This window comes from Corvus hawaiiensis, chromosome 19 (genome assembly GCF_020740725.1).
Source record: "Corvus hawaiiensis isolate bCorHaw1 chromosome 19, bCorHaw1.pri.cur, whole genome shotgun sequence".
Classification (NCBI taxonomy): Eukaryota; Metazoa; Chordata; class Aves; order Passeriformes; family Corvidae; genus Corvus; species Corvus hawaiiensis.
In genome coordinates this window covers 12,673,658-12,697,060 of record NC_063231.1, presented here as the reverse complement: position 1 = coordinate 12,697,060, position 23,403 = coordinate 12,673,658, and the positions used below count along the sequence as shown (strand labels likewise).

Below are 23,403 nucleotides of genomic sequence, written 5' to 3'. Positions count from 1 at the left end.
GCAATCTCGACAGATAAATTGAGTCCAAACCGGCAGCATCAGCTCATCTTTACTGTTCTTTTTCAATTTCTTAATGAATTAAGGGAAAACTCCCTTTAGTCACCATTTCAAAGCCTTGAATCAAGGGGAAAACGGAGGTTCCCTCTCAATTTAGACCCGTAATTGATGCATAAGGAGGGTCTCCCCTAAATTTAAACCCAAATAAAAGTTTTTGCTCAAATTAGCCTCCTAAAATGAGGGGAAATGCAGCTTCCTCTTCAATTTCCCTCAAGAAACACCATTTTGGGGGCTTTTGGACACATTTTTCCTCTATGAAGGTCTCTTCAAATAAGGGTCCCCCTCGATGAATCTCTTATAATGGCACATAAAGAGGTTCTTCTCAAGGGAAGCCCTTTAAAACCAGGGACGATGGTGTTTTGCCCTCAATTTTAACCTTAAGATGATGAAAATGGGGCGGTTTCCCTCAATTCAAATCCATCAAACAGCACCATAAAGGCTTTCTTCTTCCATTTAGATACGAAAATAATGGAAAACGGTGATTCCCTGCCAACTGAGATACAAAATCATGAAAACGTTGTGTGTTCCTTCAACTGAGACCCTCCAAATCGTAGACGAAGTGGGATCCTCCTAAGTTCAAACGCAATTACAGAAACTGTTTTCCCCTCCATTTAAATCCTTTTTCTTCTTGTACACCCCCCCCCCCCCCTTTTTTTTTTGAGAGGGGGGCGGGGCACTGGGAGCACTTCCTCCTCCTCACTGGTCGCACTTGGGGCTGCTGCACGCTGGAGAGTGGTGGGAAGTTTCCTCCCAGTTCCCTCCCAGCGTTCCCAGTATCTCTTCCAGTGCTCCCACTGGCAAAACACTGGGGGACACTGCATGGTCTGATGATGGGGGGGGTGCATTGTCAAGGATCACAGAGGGGCCCGGGGGGTCCCGGGCGTCCTTGGGGGGGTTCCAGGTTTAGCAGTAGGATTTTTCTGACTATGAGTGAGCTATGTGGCCTTTGGAGGTGTCCCTTCCTCTCCTGCTCACAACAGAGCAGCTCAGAGGTGCTTTGGCTCCTGAGCGTTTCAATTTAGACCCCCAAAGAGAGGAGGAGCTGCTGCCCACATTACACCTTACAGCTCTGCCAAGGGGCATCTAACCCCATGTGTGCTCAGGAGGTGGGGATGCAAACCCCAAATCCCATCTCCACCTCCCTCTGCAGTCCTTTAAGGGGTTCCTCTAGTCTGGAAAACCAGTCCCATAACTACAGTAAACCCAGAGTCTCCTGAGTGAGAAACGACGTACTTGTAATTCCTCTGCAATAGCCTCATCCCACCTCCAGCAGCCCCTGGGAAGTTGCAGGCAAGAACACCTAACCTGGTAAGCAACTCCATTTCTTGGCAGATTTCCAGGGCAATGCAAAAACATTTCAAAGTATTTTTTCAAAACATCTGCTTATTGTCCTTTAATGCAAAATAGTGATTCCATACCAGTCCTAAGAACAGGCCCAGAGAAGACCTTGCTCTCTACAACTCTCTGACAGGAGGGTGTAGCCAGGTGAGGATTGGCTGCTTCTCCCAGGCAACCAGGAACAGGACAAGAGGAAATGGCCTCAAGCCGCACCAGGGTTGGACATCAAGAGGACTTTCTTCCTGGAAAGGGTGGTCAGGCCTTGGCAGGGGCTGCCCAGGGAGGTTTGGAGTCCCCGTTCCTGGAGGTGTCCGAGGAACACCTGGACATGGCACTCAGTGCTCTGGGCTGGGTGACAAGGTAGGGATTGGGCACACGTTGGACTCGATGACCTTAGAGGGCTTTTCCAACCTCAGTGGTTCTGTGATTCTCATTATTCCAAATTCATTTGCAAAAGCTCTCACACCTCTAGTCACACCTTAGCAGGTGTGTAGGCCCAAGCTCATACATTTGAGAGATTTACTGCCTCCAGCGGGATCTACACCGCAATTTCAGGGAGAGGCAAGACTTCAGCCATTACGAGAGAAAACTTTGCAAAAGCATTCCCTGGAGAGACATCCTGAAGGAAGGTGTCTCCCCCTCTTCTGACCATAGAGGGAGCTGAGTCTCCAGTGTTAATTCTAAAACTTTCAAGCTCCAAGTCCGACTCCCAGAAATTTTATTGGCCCTGCATCCCAGCACAATACTCAGACCTCACACGTCGAGGAAAAAAGCAGTCCAGATTAAATAATTAATGCTTCTGGGTACTGTTCTCCCTCTAAACTACACACAATCCCAAAGGAACAAAACCCTTAAAGAAGATGGATTGCTCTTGCTAGCACGAGAAGGAGAAAACTGACAGGGATATACTGCATCATTCTGCCAAGGCTTTGTCAAACACCTCAGCTCCTGCACTTCAGGGAATAAGACGTGGCTTATAAGAAGTGACTTTTATGTCAGTGAGCATGTTATTAGGGATTAATCTCACACTGGAAAACAGTCTTCATACCCTACTGCATCACCCAAAGAGTTTGGAGGCTGCTGCCTAGTGAGCTCCTGAGTTGTATCTTCCTTGTCAATCTTATCAGCCCCTTGTTTGATTGTAAAAACGTAAACAAAATGCAGCAAGCATTGGCCCAATGGCTCAGGACTTGCATATCTCTTCCAAAGAGAGGGAGAAAAAAGTGTTTCTCCCAAATCACAGAGTTTAAAAGTTCATGTTATCTACATATATTTTTAAAAGAAAAAGAGGAACAGTAAAATATCAGTTACTGTGCCAGTGGTGCTCCACTCTATTTCTGTTCTCTTCTTCCACTTGTAGCATCTCTAAGAATACTTTAAAACCAGCCAACCAACCAAAACAACAACAAAAAGCCAACGTTGAATTGAAGCTGAACAAGAAGCAATCTGGCTGCTGGCTTGTGAGCACTCCACCGCCTGAGTTCCAGTAAGGGAGTTTATCCTCTCCACAGTTTTGAGCCAGATCCCAAAGTACTGAACATCAGCTTTTAGCTTTTTTAAGAATTTAACTGTAAGAAAAGCTGCTGGGGAGGGCCATGCTCCAGGCACATCCATGGGATTTCACCTGTGCAGCTCTCTAAGCTGAACTTGTGTCTTTTCCTCTACCTTGCTGGGCTTGGCTCATGCATTTCTTGAGGGGAAGGCCCTGCACTGATCAAAGCATGTACTGACCTCAGATAAACAGCTTCTGTCAGTGTGGATCTATCCTAAATGGACCATTTCCCAAAGTAATTCAAGTGACTGAATTTCACTTACTCAAAACTGCTTTTAAAGAAACCTGGTTTAACACACTCCGTTTCTAAGCAACTACTGGGCAGCGCTCCTTCACTCCCTGTCAGTGTTATTCTCTGACCCTTGGAGAAAGGCTTTAAAGCAACAAAGGGCTTGTTAAGCACCAATAATTTACTCAGTCAAGAATTCAAATCAATAGCAAGGGCAGAGCCTGACTTCAAAACCTATTTTAAAACAGAATTTAAAAGCAGTTGCACTGCCAATTGACAAGATTAGAAAGGTTTCCTTAGCAGTTGTGATTACAAAGTAATGAACTGTGCAGGGAGAGGACCGAGCATGGAACAGGTAGGGGGCAGGGGGGAAGAAGGGGGAAACCTTCATTTGCACTGTGGGTTTTTAACCATCATGGTCACATCTCAAGGACTTGCAGAAACCAGTCTAATCTCAAAAAAGGAAAAGCTTCCTGGATATTTTTCATTTCAGCAAGAGCCTAAAGAAGCCCTCAGCAGCAGGAGATTGGAATAACTGCAATCCCTTGAGCAAAGGGAGCAGGGTGTGCTCCTCAAAGCCAGACCTTCATCCACAGCACCCAGAAGGTAGCAAAACAAGGATACAACAAAGCCTTAAGTGGGGAATGGGTTATCAAGGGTTTTATAAGGAAAGAACGAGGTCTGAAAAACAGGACCTGCAGGGTGAGAGAGGAAAGAAATAGCGAGATAGCTGAGGCCTCTTGGAAAAAAAAAGGGGGGAAAAGGTCAGGATTAAATTCTAACTCAGCTGGAGCTGATCTTAAATGTAATAGGGGGAAATGGCAGCAAGAGGAGACTTCTTTATAGCAGCAAAGTACTGGGATAAATTCACTATAGAAACTGAGAAATCTTTATCAGCAGCAGCTCTCTGCAAAGAGGTCAGGCATCCATTCCTCATGGCAAAGCAGGGCACAGGGAATTGGGCCAGACAACCTCCCCAGGTTGATCCCAGCCCTAATTTCAAAAAATTGCACAAAAATGTAATTGTGCATTAACATAGCAAAGTCTTCTTTCCAGCTTATCAGGCTTTGAGATGCCTTAGATTGAGATGCAAACCCAGCTCCTACCACTGTGCTGTGCTCGGACTCTCCCCCCCTTTCCCCGACCCAATCTCCTGAGCAACCAACAGCTCGCAAGGAGCCGGCACCCCTGGAATTTCACACTCAGCATCTCTTCCAAGCTCAACAGGTGAACAAACAGGTACTCCAACACCTCCTTCCTTTGTACTTCGGGCAGCACAGACCCACTGGAAGAAACTGGAATCCAAGGGCAGATGTAAACATGGGACTCCCGCTTGCCACTGTCTCCACCCGTTCTCCAGCTCAGCCCTGCGCTGTGAAACAAAAGACAACAAACATTTAAAAAACATCCTTGAGGTGTCTTGAGGATGCCCAGGCCTGGAAGAAAGGCCTTCCCATCACCCTCTTGGCCTTTTCCCACTCTGAGGAACTGTGGAAATGCACATCCACACCCAAGCTGGACAGCCTGGGATGTTTTCTGCACACCAAACGCCACAGTCCCGAGCACCAGGAGCCTGAAGATGCCCTGGATTGCAATTCACAGCCTCAGTGAACCCTGCACAGGACAGCCAAGTCGTTTGTGTGCAGAAGAAATAAAAGTTGCTATTTTTAGTAGTTAAAATACTCGTGGGAGTTATTGGCTGCTTACACCAGTGGGCTTCATAGGGCCTCCCATACTTACGGATTTATCAGAAGAAGCAGTTTCAAGTTCCTTCCTTTTGGACTCCAACTCCAAATGGGAAACTTCTCACGAGTGCTCCTGAGAGAGTCAAGTGGAACTTCAGGAGCTCAGGAAAGCGAGTCCCTCCCCTGAGTCCTGTCTCACCTGCCCGAGCACCCGGTGCTTCTATACCACCTCTCTCCCTGCTTTCCACGTTCATTTAAATGTAAGAAACCTGCACGTTCTCGCTCCAGCACCAGCCGCGTCTTCCCTGCGCCCGCACACTGCCGCCCCTGCTCAGGCGCTGCTCCCCTCGGTTGCGCTGCCCCTTGCCACGGGGCCGAGGTGGGACAAACTCCAGGTTTTGTTTCCCAGGAAAGGCTCTGCAGGGAGGTCCCGCCGTGCCGCCCGCAAGCCCCGGCCCCAGCCCCGCAGCTCCTCCCCGGCTCCGCGCCCGCGCCGGGACTGCCTTCAGCCCGCGCAGTCCCCGCCGCCCGCTCCCGCCCGGCTCTGCTCCGGGGCCGCGCCCCCTCGGGTCTTTTCCCGGCACACGCTGCGTCGCCGTTCTCCGCTCACTTTCCGCCTCGCTGCAGCCACAGCAACAGCCGCCCTCCTCCATTGTCACCACAACCCTCGCCCGCCGCTGCCGCAGCCGGGAACCGAACCCGGCGCTTCCAAGCCGCTCCCGGGCAGCGCCGGACGGTACCCACGGAGCAGCAGCACCGGGCGGGTAAAGCCAGTGCGCATGCGCAGCGCTGCCCGGCTCCGCCCCGCCCTTCAACACCACATGACGTAACCAGGCACAGCACTGCTCCTGCGCTTCCCTTCCCACAACACCGCGCATGCTCAGCATTGTTTCCATTTCTCCCTTAATGACCACACGACAAAGGGCTTCCCCGCTGATCAGTGCGCATGCGCAGCTCTCCTAGCGGCAGTACTGCTTTTCGGCCAGCAGGTGCCACCGGCGATGTGCCCAAGTCAGTGCGCATGCATGCCTTTCTTGGCCGCAGTACCACCTTGAGCCAGCAGGCGGCACCAGCGAGTGTCCAGCAGTGCCCGCGCGCCTCCCCGCCGAGAGCGGGAGCGCCGCTCGCGGAGCGGGAATGCGGAAATGGGGCTGGAGTTTTTTCGATGTTTTATTGCATTCTCTACACAGAGCTTGAGAGAGAGAGAACTGGCAGGAGAAGGGAATGAAGACAGCACAAGTCAGAGCAGGATGGGCAGGTGGAGCCCTGAGGGAGCAGAAACCCTGAGCCAGTCTTGTTTCAGAGACTCCTGATGCACTCTGAGGCAGAAATAGGAAGACTTTTATTACTACAGCAAGATCACGCAGGGGGAGGAAAATCAGCAGGGAGGGGAAAACAGAGAGTAAAAACTTGAGAGTTTTTGGACAGGGAGGAGTAGAAATTCTCCAGATGTCTGTCAGACAAAAGCCTCTAACAGGCTCAAGGCAGTAAAACCAAAACTTATTTGCAAAGTTGACTTTTGCCACCCCCCCTCAAAGTCCTGCTGGAACAACCAGTGCAGGACCAGTCCCCACTGGTGCAGGACCAGTCCTCACTGGTGCAGGACCAGTCCCCACCAATCCCCACATACCTTTTTTTCTTAACCGGGACATTACCGGGACAGACCGGGACACCCTGGGACACCCCGGGACACACCAGGACACCCCAGGACACACCGGGACAGGCCGGCAGAACGGGCAGCGCTTGGCCTGCAGCGGAGCAGCTTCGGGGTGACCCAGCTGGGGCCGCCCAGTGCCTGAAGGGGCCGCAGGAAAAGATGGAGAAAGAGGATTTCCAAGGGACGGAGGGACAGGACACAGGGAATGGCTTCCCAGTGCCAGAGGGCAGCGATGGATGGGAGATTGGGAATTGGGAATTCCTGGCTGGGAGGGGGAGGAGGCCCCAGCAGAGTTCGCCCAGAGCAGCTGGGGCTGCCCCTGGATCCCTGGCAGTGCCCAGGGCCAGGCTGGACATTGGGGCTGGAGCAGCCTGGGACAGTGGAAGGTGTCCCTGCCATGGCAGAGCTGGCACTGGATGGGCTTTAAGGTCCTTCCAACCCAAACCATCCTGGGATTCTGGGATTGTTACAAATGTACTGTGGTGTTGGCTTTTCGCATGTTCCATCATTGTTATGGATGGATTGTGATGTTGGTTTTTTTCATGTTCCTTAATGTGAGAAAAGCTTTGCCTGGGTTCTGTAATGTAATGCTGTAGAATGTCTGTAGTTCTGGGTGACAGTTTGGGAAGGACGTGGGGGGGGGGGGGAGGGGTGTCTTCGCATTCCTGGAAAAGGAGTGGACTAGAACATCTAAGCCTGGTGATACCAAGGTAACTTTTAAGCGGGAACTGGGGGTTAATGCGCTGGGAAAACCCAAATGATCCAAGAGATACACCAAGAATCACACCTGATTGGGAAATAAGGCCAAGCTTATATCAGTGGTTTCAAGTGTTGCCTGGACAAGACCTGAGACACCTCCAATACCCTCCTTGGGGAGGAATCCTTCCACTCCAAACAGGAGGATCAGGACTATTTCGGGCTGAGGGTTCTCATATTCTGGCCTTAGCCTGTGATTTAGTCAAAAAGGAGGAGGAATTGCTACCTCCAACAGTGCGATCTATGTGTGTTCACCCAGCTCCGACCCCGGGCTCGGGGCTGCTTTTATCGATCGTGGCTTTCTGTGTGACCGATCTTTCAGCCGCGGAATAAAATCTATTTCTTTATTAAATTTAATTTGGCTGAATTTCTTTACCTCACATTCATAACAATGATGTAACATGCGAAAAGCCAACATCACAATACCATTTATAACAGAGGGATCCGCCCGAGGCACCCGCGGTGCTGCGGTCCTGGCCGCGGAGTGATCCGCCGGAGGGACTATTTGTGATGCGCTCCTGCCCGCGGAGGGATCAGCGCTGATGCCGCCCCGCCCGCGGAGTGATCCTCCCGAGGGACTATTTGTGATGCGCTCCTGCCCGCGGAGGAATCAGCGGTGATGCGGCACCGACCGCAGAGTGATCTGCCGGAGGGACTATTTGTGATGCGGCCCTGCCCGCGGAGGGAGCAGCGGAGGAATCACCGGTGATGCGGCCCCCCCCCGCCCAGCTGCTCTCGCTCCCTTTTCCCGCTCTCCCCTCTGCTCCCAGCGCTTCTCCTGCAAAGGGCACGGCTTTTCCTGGGCTCTTTTCCTGCCGGGCTGCAGCGAGCGCTCCCCTCAAGGAGCAGGGGCAGCTTTGCTCGCGGCGGCAGCGATTAAACAGAGCAGGCCCGGAACGATTCCTGCTTAGCTGGGCTTTGAGCACATTCCTGAGCCAGCACGGCAGCAGCGAGTGAGGCAGCGGCACATGAAGGAGGCAGCGGCTCTGGCCAGGCTGGGGAGGGGTTCCTCTGTAAAATAAGAACATGGAGAGACAAACCAGAAAGGGCAGGAAAAAAAAGAAAAAGCCAAGACAAACTAAACTTCTTAAAAAAAATAATCCGGATCCAGAGGGACTTCTGGCTGGAGAACTTCCTGGGGAGCAATCCTGCCCCTCTGGGACGCAATGCCAGGGCAACTCCAGCTGAAACCTGCACACAAACACCACAAAGATTTCAGATATTTGCAGGAAGCATCCACTTAGCAACTGCTGGTTAATCATTTATTCACTTTCCTATTAAATGGTACATTCAGTCCACAAGACTTAAACACCTTTCTGGTAGTTTTATTTACAGTCTGCAGCGTGTTCTGTAAAACACAGGAGTGCTCACAGATACACACACACAACATAGGGATTGCAAACATTTAAATAAGTACAGTTTATTCCAAAGGAAGTCTACGCACTACTTTTTCCATAAAAATTATAAAAAATACTTTAGTTACTGTATTTTACCTAAACCAAGATACTTGAGAATTCTTCCACAAGTGATGCCCCCTCCCCACAAAGGGCACTCCGACAAGAAGAAATTCAGGAGACTGCATCACCAAATAAAATCCTAATGGCGACTGCTTCAATGCACCAGAAGAACAAAGAACTCCCACTCTGCATCCAGCAATCCCTGCTCTGCAGCCCGTCTGGATCTGCTTTTGTAGGGCTTGTGGGGCTTTTGCACTCACTTCCTTCTCCAGGGCAGTTCCCACAAACAAAGAATGACTGAATTTCTGCAGACTGTCACTCGGCAATCCTGCATTTCACACATCCAAAGGGAAACACATCCAAAGGGAAACACTTTCCTTTGAGCCCTTTATTTCAAGGAGTCTCTTTTTTACTGAGCATCCAGTGAGAACAGTGCCCAGTTGTGGCTGTTATTATTTCTCTGCTTTTGCTGCGTGGCAATATTGTGCTGGAGCTCTGCAGAACACGCACTGCAGCCCTTGTCTCACTGGGGCACACCGAATTGACAAAAAAAAGGCACAAAGATGAAACTCCTAAAGCAGCAGCAGCCCCAAGTCACTGAGCTGCTGCTTCCCACCACCAACACTCTGTGTCTCAGCAAACACTTCCAACACATGAGCCAAGGCCACAGGGGAGTGAAAAGCCCAGAGCCTGCGGGCAGGATAAGCACTACATCGATCAGTAACAAACCAACACAGCTCAACTGGATGGTGCACTTAAGACTGGACCTGGAAGCATCAGGAAAAGCCATTGGAACACAAGCTCAGCAGCACAGAATCCATTTGTCACCAGCTGATGAGATGGGAGGCTCTGTGTGGGACACGTTGTGCATTCAGCTTCAACAATGCCACAGCTCCATAGCAGCGCTGAAAAACTTCTGCTTTTAACTGTTGGAGAGGATTTTCTCAATGGAAGTGAAGCTGTCATTAACAGAGGAACAGCTCCAGGAGAGTTTGGACAGCGCTGCCAGGGATGCCCAGGGTGGGGTTGTTGGGGGGTCTGGGTGGGATAATGAGTTGTTAATTTGCATAATTGTTCCTTAGTGATTACTAAGTAGTACTCCACATATGACTAAGTAGGGTAGAGAAGAATAGTAATTACATGAATGGTGTAACTCTCATTGGGGCTTCTAATTAGGGCTATGTACATTATAAAGAAAAATTAATAGACTCCCAGGCAGCGTTAGGGCTATGTACATGCCGGGCTCGCTGCCGTACGAGATATTTGGTACCGGGGCATGGGTAGAAGTGCCCTGAAATGCCAATTTAAACCCTTAAAACGCTGACGAAGGAAGAGCTTCATTCAACTGAATCCCTTAAAATGAGGAAATGGGGGTGTTTATCTCTGCTTAAATGGATACAATGGCAAATATATGGTTTCTCTCCTTTAATTTAATCCCCTAAAATATTGGGTAAAGAGGGGGTTTTCTCACTTTAAATCTCTCAAATGATGGAAAAGGGGGATTTTTCCCTCAGTTCAAACCCTTAAAAAGGAGGGACAGCTGGGCTTCCCTCTCAGTTTAAACGCCAGGATGATGAAAACGCAGGAGTTACCCTTAATTCAAACCGTAAAATAGCATGGTCGAGGTTTTCCTCTTCCATTTAAACTAGAAAATAATGGAAAATGAGGATTCCCTGTCAACTGATACCCCTAACAGCATAGAAAAGGCAGGGTTTCCTTCATATGATACCATTAACATCGCAGGGGAAGGGGATTCCCCCTCAATTTGAACATAGACAATTATGGAAAAGGAAGGTTTTTTTCCTCCGTTTAAACCCCTTTTCTCCTAATAACCCCTCTATTTTCTGGGGGCACTGTGGAGGTACTAAGAAGATAAAAGGGGAAAGTTGAAAGTTTCCCCCTGGCAACCCTCATGCTGCCCCGCCTGCTCAGGTTCCCAGGTGCATCTGGCTGCTCCCTAGCTCCTGCTGGATGCTCTCACTGTCATTCCTGGGGGGATGCCTCCATTGGCCCCTCCGGACTAGCAGCTCCCTGTGCAGGTGTGCCGGGGTAACCCTCTGAAAGCAGCTGGTCACACCTGAAGCTGCCGCACCTTGGAGCGGGGCGGGGGTGAAGTCGAGAAAGGTCCTGCCAGTCGTTCCCTCCTCTACACGGGCTACTGTCTGTCCCTGAAACACCGGGTTGCCGGGCTTTCCTTGCCGTGTAAAAGAACCGGCCTTGTCGTCCTGGTGCCCGTGGCCAGAATTGGGATTCCGCCTCCAAAATTCCCTATGTCCTAGCTTTGTAATTACCAAGGAAATTTCCCACAGATCATAAGCGATTACTGGTAATTTTTCCTCCGCAATCATTACTGAATTGTGTTTCTGTTGAAGTGCTTGATGCATCCCTTCGGGGGCCGGGGGTTTGGCCGGGTTTTTTATAGCTAATCCTGACAGGCCTGGACCGAACCCGACACCCCCATTGCTGGTGTACCCTGAATTTCAGTGAAATATTGATATACTACTCAGTCTTTCCCTGTCCATCCAGGGAGCAGATTTACTCCATCTTTTGTTCCCAACCGCAGCTCTCCTGCCCAAATGGCTGTTCTCACAGACACAAACTAAGCAGAAAACTACAAGTGTTTCCTTTAAAGTAAAATTCTTACTACATCTGACTAAAAAATCAAAATAAATGCAAGTTTTGGTGGTCATTGGGGGAAAGCTTTTCAGAACAGAAAATACCCATTTTGGTAGCACAGATCCCATTTTGATGGTAATGCGTTCTTTTGGGTTTGGAAATCCTGCCCATATAAGGTATCCGAAAACTGGTATTTTGGAATTTGATATTTTGAAATTGGGACATTTTGATATTTTGGAATTTAATATTCTGGTATTTTGAAATGGAATTATTTTGGTATTTTGGAACTTGGTGTTCTGATATTTTGAAATTAGGTTACTTTGCTAGTTTGAAACTTGGTTTTCTGGTATTGTAAAACTGGATTACTTTGGTAATTTGGGACTCGGTAATCTACTTTTTTGAAACTGAGTTACTTTGGTGTTTCTGAACTTGGTATATTGAAACTAGGGTAGTTTGGTATTTTGGAACCAGATTACTTTGGTATTTCTGTACTTGGTATTCTGGGATTTTGAAACCTGGATTTTTGATATTTTTAAACCTGGTTTCCTATTATTTTGAAACTAGGTTATTCTGGTATTTTGGAACCTGATTTTTTTTTTTGTATTTGTGTAGGCTGGTTTTTTGGCATTTTGTAACATGGGCTTTCAATTTAGTATTTTTGTAACCTGTGCTTGGCAGGAGACTGTGGCATCCTAGTCCAGGCTCTCGACTTCATTTGCCTTCTTCCACTGCAATTATCCTCTCACGAGAGCTGTTAAATCGCAGACTGTACTATGAGACACGCTTCCCAAAACAGAAATAAATTCCAGCTACGGAAAATCTCACTGCCACATTTAGAAACACTTCAGCAAAGACCTTGGAAAAAGGAAAGGTGATGTGTGATTACCCAAGGCCCCAGGAAACTGAGGTGAAGGTGGGGAACAAGCACACAGCAAACAGCTTCTACTGCTGCTTGCAGGAAAATGCATGACAGCAAGGGCTGTCCCAGCTGACCCGGCCCTCGTGGGCAGCCGTGTCGCTGAACGGCATAATCCATTGGGTCCCACTCTGCTACTGTAAAATACTGCAAACTCACTTGTGTAGGTTACGGGGGTTCTGGGGGTCCAGTCGGGACGGCCGGACGTAGACGGTGACGGATGGAGACGAGAGATCTCTATAGGCAGGTCTTGGGACACAGTCGGTTTATTGTAAAGGGCGTGGGTATTGGGGCACTGCTCAGAGCTGGTAGACTCAGCTCTGAGCAGGCCCACGAGAGCAAGAGAGTGAACGGGTGAGAGAGAGAGAGAGAGAGAGAGTAGGAGCAAGAGTAGAAGTGGAAGAGAGGAATGAATAGAAGAGAGAATGAATAGAAGTGAGAATGAGAATGTGAATGAGAAGAAGAGAGAGAGTGAGAATGTCTGAAGTCCTGGTTACAATACAATAAATCATCTTCTGCACTGAATATTCTAATTGTCACTAACCAATCTAATACAAGATACAAATCCTATAGCATTTACATACAGCCTATAAGAGTTCTTATATTACCATAGAGTGTTACATCTTAACTTCTAAAAACTACTCTTTGGACCCCTTCTGCTGAGCTAGTAGGGTCTGCTCTGACCCTTGGACCTGTTTGCAAGCAGAGGGTATTGTTCCATCAAGAGGGGATTACTTCAGTCGGCCATACCATTGTTTTCTAGTTGTTCAGTAACTAAGACCTGGTATTTCAAAAGTGGCTTTCATTTCGATGTTGCCTGTAGTTTTCATATTCCCAAAATCTTTTGTCAGGCAATCATGTTTCCAAGGCTTTCCTGTTTCATCTTCCCCAACAACTTGTACAGTCCTTTCTAGCCAGGGAGTCCTGTTCCCTTGCTGTTATCTGGCCTTCAAAGAGCTGAGTGATCCCAGATCACTCACAGGAGCAAAAATTAACAGACTTCTAAACACATTAAGTCAGAATCTGAAAGAACAGATGGGATATGATGTACCTTGTGCAAGGATATCTTTGTTCCACAGTCAGAAGTTTTCTCTGTCCCTGCTCAGTAAGGTCCAACTCAGACTTGATATGCATTTTTAGCTGGTTCCTAGGGTCCTGTTGGCATTTGAGCACCTCAGCTTTTCATGAGTCTCTTAGTTGGAGAGGAAAGCTAAAAGAGATGCTCAGGTGTTCTGTCTGGATGATGAACAACCTGGTCTCGAATTTGTGCTAACTTAGAAGCACCATTTTTGCCTTGGGCCCGGACTCCAGGGTCAGCAGTGTTGGGCAGAGGGTCTTCACCCACACTTAGGAGAGTCAAACTTTTGAGCTGTACTTGAGGCAAACACCTGATTTATTGCTTGGTTAAAAAAATTTACCTCCCACAGTGTCTGGCAGGGCTGTGTGCCGATGAGGTTAGCAAGTCAAATCCAGGGTCTGGATTTGAAAGAGCTTGGTAAAGAGTAAGATTCATAACTGTTGTAATTACACAGACTAGCAGTGGGCTGATTAAGTTCTTCATCTTGGAAGCAGAGCCAACCTGTTAGTGTCCAGCCAGCCCTGCAGTAGCTGGGAGGTTGGTGATTTATGCAGTGGCGGTTCACTTTTCCAATGATTTTCGGAAAGCTGGTCCCTCAGCTGAGGTTATTTGCACCTGGAGACGAGCACAATCAGGTTGGTGGTGGTGGTGCATTGTTATTCCTGTTTGTTTGCTCTGGTGAACATATCTGCCTGATCTCAGGAAGTGCAGGGAAAGGAAAAAAGGGGATGTGAGAATACTCAAAGTGTCATTATGGATGCAAACATGAGGACGGCCCATGCAGTCCGTGATGTGAAAATGAGTATGTATTAACTAAGGGATGCATGAAATTCCAGCTAGCGGGGTAGCTGCGGAGATCAGCCATGCCTAGGGAAGTCTGCCATCTCCTCTTGCACCCTGAAGTACTTTCTGTACCCACCGTAACCCTGATTTTCTTTCCCTGATGTCGCTTTAGCAGGTGCACTGCAGGCAGCTGGAGCACTGCTGGTGCGTGTGGCCTGATGTGTTTTTGCGGCATGGGTTGTTGGATGCTATTTTGAACCCTACGATCACCTTAACATGTGAACTAGAAATGAAAAGTAAGATTATTTTTTTTGTAGTAGTCGCAGTAATGTTATCCTCTGGATAAAACTTGAGGGTTGTGATTGGTGAAGGCCGTTACAGAGTGTGCGTGTGGACTTAAGGGGAATAGGGAAGGAGGAGCCCCAATCAAGGCTGTAGGACACCTCTGGCTTTGTGGCTTTGTGGCTTTGCAGGGGCTGAATCTGAGCGTGATGGGTGTCAGCTTTGTGTGTCAGGAGCCCTCCTCCCACATCTCAATCCTACCAGCTCTGTCCAGCCCTGGGAGCAGACGGATGCCCAGTTTCTTAAGCACGCGCCTTGTGAATGGGCTCCCTCTGGTCTGATCCTTTCTGTTCCCTGAAAGGAGGGGAGAAGAACAGGGAGAAAGATGGATGACGTGGGGCAGAAAGGAGGGGAAGAGGAGACAAAGCTATTTTGAGGCTTTGCAGTAACACACAGGAGACAGCAGCCCCTCCCACTGCACCGTAGCACAGTGATCTCAAAGGTAGAGCGGAAACGCTCCCAAAGTAATGTTTTCCAGAGCATTGTATTTAAGGAAAGCCATCTCTTCCAAGTTTCCCAGAGCAGCCGTGTCAGTGAGGACATCACCTGGGCTCTGTCCCCGCTCTTCCCCCGTCTGGGGGAGCGGAGCCGCTGCCAGTGCGGCCCGGCAGCTGTGGAGGTGTGAAACGCTGACGCACCAGCTGCCAGCACCATTTACATCAGTGAGATTTGTCTCTTAGGACAATAATGGACGTAGGACAAATGACAATGGTGAGCTGAAAGTGCTATTACTCATTATTGAAACTTTGGATTGCTCTCTGGCTGGTGCTAAAACTATAAAGCCGGCAGCCAGCGGACAAGCCCTCAGTAACCTCTGCCACTGAACTAAAAGCTTTTGGAGGGGGAACAGAAGTGCTATAAATCTTGTGGGTGACATTTAACATTTGTCAGAGAAACACTTTGGACTTATTTTAATCTCTTCATTTTGGAAAGTTCATAATAACAAATAACGGGTGCCTTGAACCTGGCTGGTGAGTCCCCCATCTCTACCGGCTCCAAATGGAAACTCGAAGTGGCCCCTTAATAGAAAGGGCAGCTCTGTTCATTGCTGCCTCTCGTGCACTGTGTGGTCTCCCAGCCGCTCCTAAATGGATACCGTCCTTGCAGTGTTTACACGTGCTGCCTGTTTTTGCAATGACACTGGAGCCTGCAAATGTTTTAACTTGATTTTTTTTCAAAAAACTGTCCATTAATCTTCCTCAGTGCTTGGAAGGAAAGTAAATTATTTACGATGCGGATGTTACAGGGGATTGTTTCTGCATTAACATTTCGTTTGGGAGTGTTAAATCTGTCTCTCGTGCTAAGTTAGGGATTGGGTTTATCAAGTGACTTGTCCAGAGACAAATCCCATCCAAGCACACTTCTACCAGCGCCTCTTCTTCTGCCCGGGTGTTTCCCTGCCGTGAAATGAGTGCCCCATGCTCCAAGTGAAACAAATGCAGGGCCATGGAGAATAACCTTATAAAGTGTATTTTTTAAGCTGTAAATTTTGCTACTCACCTAAATGAGAAGCAGTCTCAGCTGGGGGAAAAAAAAAAAGGATTTTATGCTAACTTCTCACATAGGGCTCTGTCGATGCACTGCCATTAACATGCCTGCTATTTTTGGCTGGACTTATTCTGGCCATGCTGATCTCCTTGATGAGAGGCTTTACTGGTAGATAGATCAGTCAGTGCTGCCCTAGAACAGGTTCTCAAAGAGTTACTAAACCTAATTTTTCATGAGTATGCCAGAAGAAAAGTGACCTTTTTTATTGTCCCAATGGTATCCAAAGGGAAGATGTGGGGATGATTTTCACAACAGGACAGGACACAGCCGTAAGCTGTGCCATGGAAGGTTCACGCTGGGCATCGGGAAGAATTTCTTCACAGAAAGGGTTGTTAAGCATTGCACTGGGCTGCCTGGGGAGGCGGTGGAGTCCCCATCCCTGGAAGCGTCCAAGGAACGACCGGAGGTGGCACTCAACTCACTGCGGTCTGGTTGACAGGGTGGGAATCAATCACAGGTTGGACTCGGTCTTGGAGGTCTTCTCTAGCCTTTATGATTCTGTGTATTTGTGTTTCCTGGGCTTTCCCTGTCACTGCTCGTCCCAGACCCTTTCCAGAAGTGAAGGGAGCAGGCTGGCCTGTGATCAATTAGAAAGGGACTGTTTTCCCAAGTCCAGGTATTAGACTGAGTTTTAGAAATACATGTAACTGCTGTACTAAAATTTTTTAAAATGCCACCAAAGTCCTTCTGCAAACAGCAGAACGCTATCCTGGGGAAAGCTGTTCGAGGCAGGACATAAGCTAACAAATTCCACCTCACATTTCTGAACACGGTGTGCGTCTGAGCGGTCAGGGAGTTGCAAATGCTCGGGCTTTTGGAGGAACTGGCACTGCCATATGCAGAGCGTTGGGATATCCAGGCTGACTCTGGCTGTCCTCAACATGCTTGGGGTAGTGATTTTCCCTCTCTCACCTACAATTAGCCTTCCCATGACTGCCACGACAGAGCCGGTTGCAAAGTGCTCTGAGAGCATCTGCTGAAAAGCATTGGATAAACGCACTGTAGAAACAGCACATACTTAAACCTTGCCCACCACCACTTCCCTGCTCCATGTAAATGTATATTTGGGGGAAGCGCATGTACAAATAAAAGCCAAACTGTGATACTGAGGTGCCTGCAGTGTGTTCTCCAGAGAAGAAATGTTTGAACAGTAACTTGGAAAGAAGAGGTTGGGAGCCTGCAGTGGGTTTGACCAGAGAGATGAGTCTGTTACTGGGAATATTGATTGTCTCAGAGGTTCAGTGTTGCCAGCCAATCTGCACATACAGTACATGCATAAGATTAAACATGACACCTCTGTCAAACGAATCCCTGGGTACCATTTAACTAACGCCTGAAGCAGCTGCTTTTGAAAGATTACCTTCAGGCACAGCCCACCCAGGCAGAACAAGATCATCACCTTAAGCACTTTCCAAGTTGCCGACAATTGGAAATTCTTGCCTTGTAGCAATATAATCGCACAATATTAGTGGAAGTTGAGAGGGCATTCAGCACCTGATTGTGCTCTCTGGCTCTGCGGGGGCTTCACTGGTTTTACTGATGTCTCCGTGTACAATCGCATGTCCCTGGGTATTTGGTGTCCTTGAGTCTCTGAGCTGCTGGCTTGAGATTCGGTTGTTGGTTTGCAAGTAGAACTTACTGTGAATCAAGATTTTGGGCTACTCTACGTTACTGTTTAAATAAAAATTGATCACCTTTTTATAGAATATTCTTATAATGACAACAGGAGAGGAATTAATTTCATTTCTCACTAGGAGTGATAGAGTGAATTAAGGATGTGTATCCCTGTTCAATAACGAGCAAGTTTTGTGTGAGCGCAAGAAACTTCTTCCCATACTGAGGATACTGTCAGTTTTCTTTTTCTGACTTCTCCTCAGGCTTCTGCTTTCTCATTGTTAGTCAGCACACAGGAACAGGTGCCAACAGGGAGTAATAGCAGAAAATGTATGTTTCTTTTTGGCAAGGATATTTTTGTACCAGATCTCCTCTAGGATGGGGCAATACGCTTCAGCCCTCACTTCTCTGTAGCTGACAAGGGTAAGATGGGTAGGGGACAGAGCCATTTACTGTCCAGTTCATAGCTCCACTGTCACACAGCTGGGTGGCTGGAGACGGCTGTGTGTGCTGACCACAGGGATCAGCTGCTTGGGTCTCCATTTCTGAGCTTTGTGCATCCCTGTAACTGGAGGATGTGGGAGAGGCAGGGGGAGAGTATCCAGCCACCTCTCTGTTCTAGAAGTCACCTATTAAATTAATAACCTGTTTCATCTCTGTACATCCAATGCCTATCCCTCTATCTAATCTCTCCAACTCTTTTGGTAAATCATCCTTCTGTTGGAACTGCAGCGTTCTTCCTAGGAAAAGGGTGAGTGGTGATGGGTGGTAAACTGAAAGCAGAAAACAGATCACTCATGAGATGGCTATTAGTACATTTGCTATTAGAAGTCAGATGTTCCTTAGAAGTCCCTTAAACACTATATCCTGATTACAAGCTTGATAGCAATTCATGCTGTTTATGGTTCTTATTAAATGAATCTGCTTCTCAACACCAATTTTGAGCTAATGGAAGACCATCCACGTGATGGAAAGTTCTGCTGTCTTAGACTCCGACTCCTCAATGTGGATCTCGCTAGGAGATCAGGGCTTACCCTGCAGAAGATTTATATGCACCCAAGAGCTTTAGGAGCATAAATTCTGTTGACCAATCAGCACAAACTCCACAATGTGCCAACGCCTTCGGCAGAACACAACAACCTGCCCCACATCTGTGGGCAGAGAGCTCATTTCGAAGGAGCTGGTGGCCATAAATCCTCTAAATACTTTCGAAAATCTTTTACAGAGTTGTTGAATGGACAAAACAGGTTTGTGGGCTGCAGGGAGCAGATGTATTCTGCACACATCAGAGGTGTATTGGCTGCATCGTGACCTCAAGAAACTGCTGAAGCTGGCAGCTCTTCCCCTTTTTCTGGCATGGGTGCAGCTTAACGATAGATTCTAAGTTTGTTGAGCTACTGGAGTAAAACGCACAATAGGGCCAAAGATATATAGCTTCGGCAATTGCTTTGTGCCCTTTGCCTCCCCTGCAAGCTCCTGTCTTTTATCCTCCACCTGCTCCTGCCGCTCTCCTGCCACAGCTGGTGAGAACGGGGCCAGGTTTACGAAGGCATCACCTGCCTGTGTCAGAAGTGACACGTCCCAGCGCAATCTAGAGCTCCCTGTGTCCTGAGCCTCTGATGACTATATTTATATTCCAATCATGCTGAAAAACACAAACATAACTTCTGTCTGACCTTCTCTATTAAACCATGAGGACTTTTTTTCTGCTAGGATTTCTAATATCTTGACATACACCGTATTTTGTCTGGTGGCATTTCCCCTGCTGCTCTTCTTATTATTTCCGTGGCCAGGCTATGCATTGCAAAACTCTCAGCTTCAGCAAGGTTTAAGAGTGCCTTGAGAAGGTACCCGCCTAATTCCTGCTCTTACCTTTTGTTTCTAAAATCAGGCACTTCTCATGAATTTTTCCTCTGTTTATGGAACTATGTTCAATGTTATCAGCAAAAACCCTTCAAAACACACTCATGCAAGGAAAAGTGGGTGTCTTTTGATCAGATTTTTCTGCACCCACATAAATGACTGGTGGCAGAGCGTGGTGGAGAGCCCACCCTAACCCTCCTCTTTCCTGCACTGATGTGCATTTGAAAACTGGTGTGAGTACATGCTGCTCTGTTACTGCTGGTTTCATCTATGTCTTCTCTTCTGGACTACTAAAGACCTCTTGACATTGTGCTGGTACAGGTCAGACTAGGTGCCAGCTTCTTCCTCGGTACAGCTGTTGTCCGGCCTCTGGGGCCCAGGGTTGAGCAGACATGCAGTGTTAATGAAGACATCTGTCTACATGAATATCACCATGCAAATGAGGCCTTGACCTGATTTTCTTTGGACTAGAAGAAATCTCAACACTAAAGTTTACCAGCTTTGCCCAGTATCTGAGGGGGAGGAAGGCAGTCTTTTTCTGGATTTGGGGGTTCCCATCCTGCACTGGCCTGGGCAGTCTCGTGTGAACTATGTTGTTTGTTGATTCTTGTAATTAGTCCCATTTTTTGAAGCTGGTGAAGTCATCAGCTTCCATTTGAATGTGTTACCTCTTCTGTTCAGATCAAACTCTTTTAGAAGCTATGCATAATTTATGGACTGGTTATACCCACTTCCGAAGAACAAACGAATGAGTGGAATTCCTTTGTAAGCTGGGTCATACATACACTAGCACCTCTATCAGAGTAGGAGGCATGAAACCTTCTCCTGATATAAACTGCTGTATTCAAGTTTGGCTGAGAAGCTATATTTGACCTTGCAGCTTATGCTGTCGTATGTTGGGACGGTGCAAGTCGGGTAAGTAGTGGTGTTGCAGTGTTTTCTTGTATATGAGTGTATTCAGATACCACTGAACGTTATAGATAAGCCTGGCCTAAATTGCTGGTGCTGTTATGTCAGCAAAGAGCATGAAATGCCTGTCCTACCTAAGAGCGCTGTGCTGGCAGGGCTCCTGGTGCAGGGGAGGGATTCTAGCTCAGGTCTGTGCTGGGAACTCTGACTAGTGCACGCCTTGTCTGCTGCAATAACAAGAAAATTGCATTTGCTCAAGCCTTTAATTAAACACTTAAATCAGGCTTTGGTAGGTTTGTTGCTTTTGCCTGTTTTCCTGAGGCAGGGGAGAGGGAGTGTGTTACTACACCTGGGGACTGCACTTGACAAAGTTAACTTCTAAACCAGCCCAAACTGAACACTTTTCCCCATCTGATGTTGCTCCGCTGCCAGCAGACTCTGCACTGCCTCAGAAGAGCCACAGCTATATGGGATGGGCTTCCCTACGCCACATACGCCTTCACACCGCAAGACAGTCGGAATGGGAGTTGCCTTTTCACACGGACCATCCTTTTGCATATCCTTTGCAGGAAAAGAGGATCCTTATCTGTGGTCTCACTGGCGGTGTCCAAAAGCCCTTTAGAAATTCATCCCTTCTAGAGTCTCTACAGGCTCTTCTGACTTTTGCATGGCCACTGCCCTCTGCAAGGTCCATTCCAGGAACGTTTCACTGCTCTGGACTACCATAGCCCTGTGGCTTGAGTGTTCCTCATGCATTTAAAATATCCTTTATGGCTGTTAGGAAAGAGAAAATTAAAGAGAATGGCACTTAAAGGACATCAAAGATACAAAGGGCCTCTTTATCCAAGAGACATCTCTGCATTTGGGGCAGTATTTTACCTGGTTAAATGGCTTCTTTTAGAGCCCTTAAGTACACCATTGCGCCAGCTAAGTATGGATTTTTAATTAAGCCCCCTCCCTCCTCCTCTCTTTTGCACATCACTATAATTTTAGAGGTTAAGAAATCCCCTTAATACCTAGTGAGAGGTTTAATGCTCTGTGCTGTTTAAAGAGCCCCCCAACCAGTGTGCTGTATTAATAGCTCTGAGATTATAATTTTTACAGTCTTCTAGGACTGATGTCTGGTGTTAACATTTCACGATCATGTCAAAGGAACGGGGGGGATGGGAGCTATACCTGTCAGCTGATGTTTTAACACACCTTTTTAATTTACACACCTTCATAGGAAAAAAAAAACCAAACAAAACAAACCAACAAACACCTGGCAGAACTCAATACACAAGCCTTTTTTTTCCTGGGGAGAGTGAGTGGCTCCCACTGCTGCAGCGTGGATATTCCTCATTCACAGCAATGGAGCATCACTGCAGAGCCCCGTGTTAGGCCGTAGCCATGGGGGTCTGGGGATACCTCAGTGACAGATGAATGTGCAGCAGAAGATGACTTCAGATCTTTCTGTTTGTGTAATTCCTACATCAAGTTAAAATCTGAGTAAGGTTTCCATGGTATCAGGGTTGTATATCATTCTGGCCACGTGTGCATTTAGAAAAATACACAAAAACTGGCAGAGTACCATGTTTTGACAAACAAGACTGAAGACAGAATTCTGCTCTTGCTGTGGATGAGGTTTTGTGTCTAAGAGCACCATTGCTAGCTGTGGTCATGATCCAGGAGAGATGATTCTGCCATCCTGGGTCAGACTGGATCATCTCCTGCAGTGATTGGTAGTGGATGTTTAGGAAAAATAGAAGGGAGAGGGCATGTGTGTGGTGCTGCTTCAGAAACACTCTCTCACAAGCCTTTCCTGCCCAAACCCAAGGCTGCCCTTGCATCTGCCCCAGCCATTTCTCTGGCACTGCACCAATTAAGGCTGTCTCTTCTCTGCGTGTTGTGACATCCGGAGGTCAGTGATGAGTCCTTGAACCACGTGTGTACATTTCATGAGCAGTACATTTAATGAACAGTACATTTTCAAGCTGACCCAGCCAGTCTAGAAACTCGGTGCTTTGCTGCTGTCTCCACTTTTCAGTCATCACTGTGCAGATTTTTGCAGCAATGTGCCCTGGCAGCAGCCCTGGGGAGGGCAGGTAGCCCTGGACCTGAACACCATGTATTGGTCCTCTCCCTACAAAAACGAAGACTTGTATAAAATACATATTAATGCTGAAAAGCACCAGGGATTTGGGTTTTTGCCTTCCTCTTTACCCCTTAACCCCCTTGTGTACAAGGCCTTTGGGGTCTGGAGATGCACACCCTCATTTTGTGCCCTGCAGAAGCATCTCTGCTTTACTGTTCCCCTCCAGCTGGTCTGAAGTCAGACGGGTTCTGTCTGCTCATGCTGCAGACACCTCCACTTTGTTTTGTGGACGTCTTTAAAGCCTGAGTGTGTGCTTTGCTGGCAGAAGTTGGGCTGGAGCTGCAGCCACACACCCTGGCAGCAGTGGCAGCCCCTATGTCTCACCCCTGTGATCTGGGCTGCCGTTGACAAGAGCCTCCGCTTTGAAGGAGCATTCAAAGCCTCTCGGGGCCAGTCGGGAGATGACTTCAGACCTCTCCAGTTTACCACACAGCATTCGGTGGGCAAAGATCCTTTCATTAAAACTGATAGATGACACATTTTTGCAATATTTACAATTCAAAGTGTTCTTATCAAAGTGTTCTTATCAAAGTGCTGGAAATTAGGATGTTGATGCGAGATAAGTGCTCCTTTCCCAGCGTTCGCACCAGAAGAGAGCGTGCAATCCACTTTCCCTTTGTGTACCCCGTGTCTGTTGCAAGCATTTCTACGTAGCTAATGCCTGTAGATAGATTTGCTGACTCCTAATGTCAGCAAATCCCACTGTGATTAGGCCTTGAGGTGACAAAACAAAACTTTGACTGTTACAAGATAGGTAGCTCAGTGCTGAGATAAAACCTAAAAATAAACCCCCGTAGCCTTTTAATGGAACTGAGCACAGCACAAAATAAATTTTTATAAGTTGTTAGGTCCTCACAGCAAAAGGGAGA

The 23,403-nt window shown here is 47.7% G+C and overlaps 1 long non-coding RNA gene across 1 annotated transcript; it reads right to left on the bottom strand.

Annotated features, from left to right (window-relative positions):
- Window positions 1-1,817: 1,817 nt before the first annotated feature.
- Window positions 1,818-5,665, bottom strand: LOC125335943. The gene is made up of 3 exons (XR_007207594.1): window positions 5,472-5,665; window positions 4,917-4,994; window positions 1,818-4,548 (listed from the first exon to the last, which is right to left on the bottom strand). It is a non-coding gene; the product is annotated as an uncharacterized LOC125335943 (long non-coding RNA).
- Between the last annotated feature and the right edge of the window lie 17,738 nt (window positions 5,666-23,403).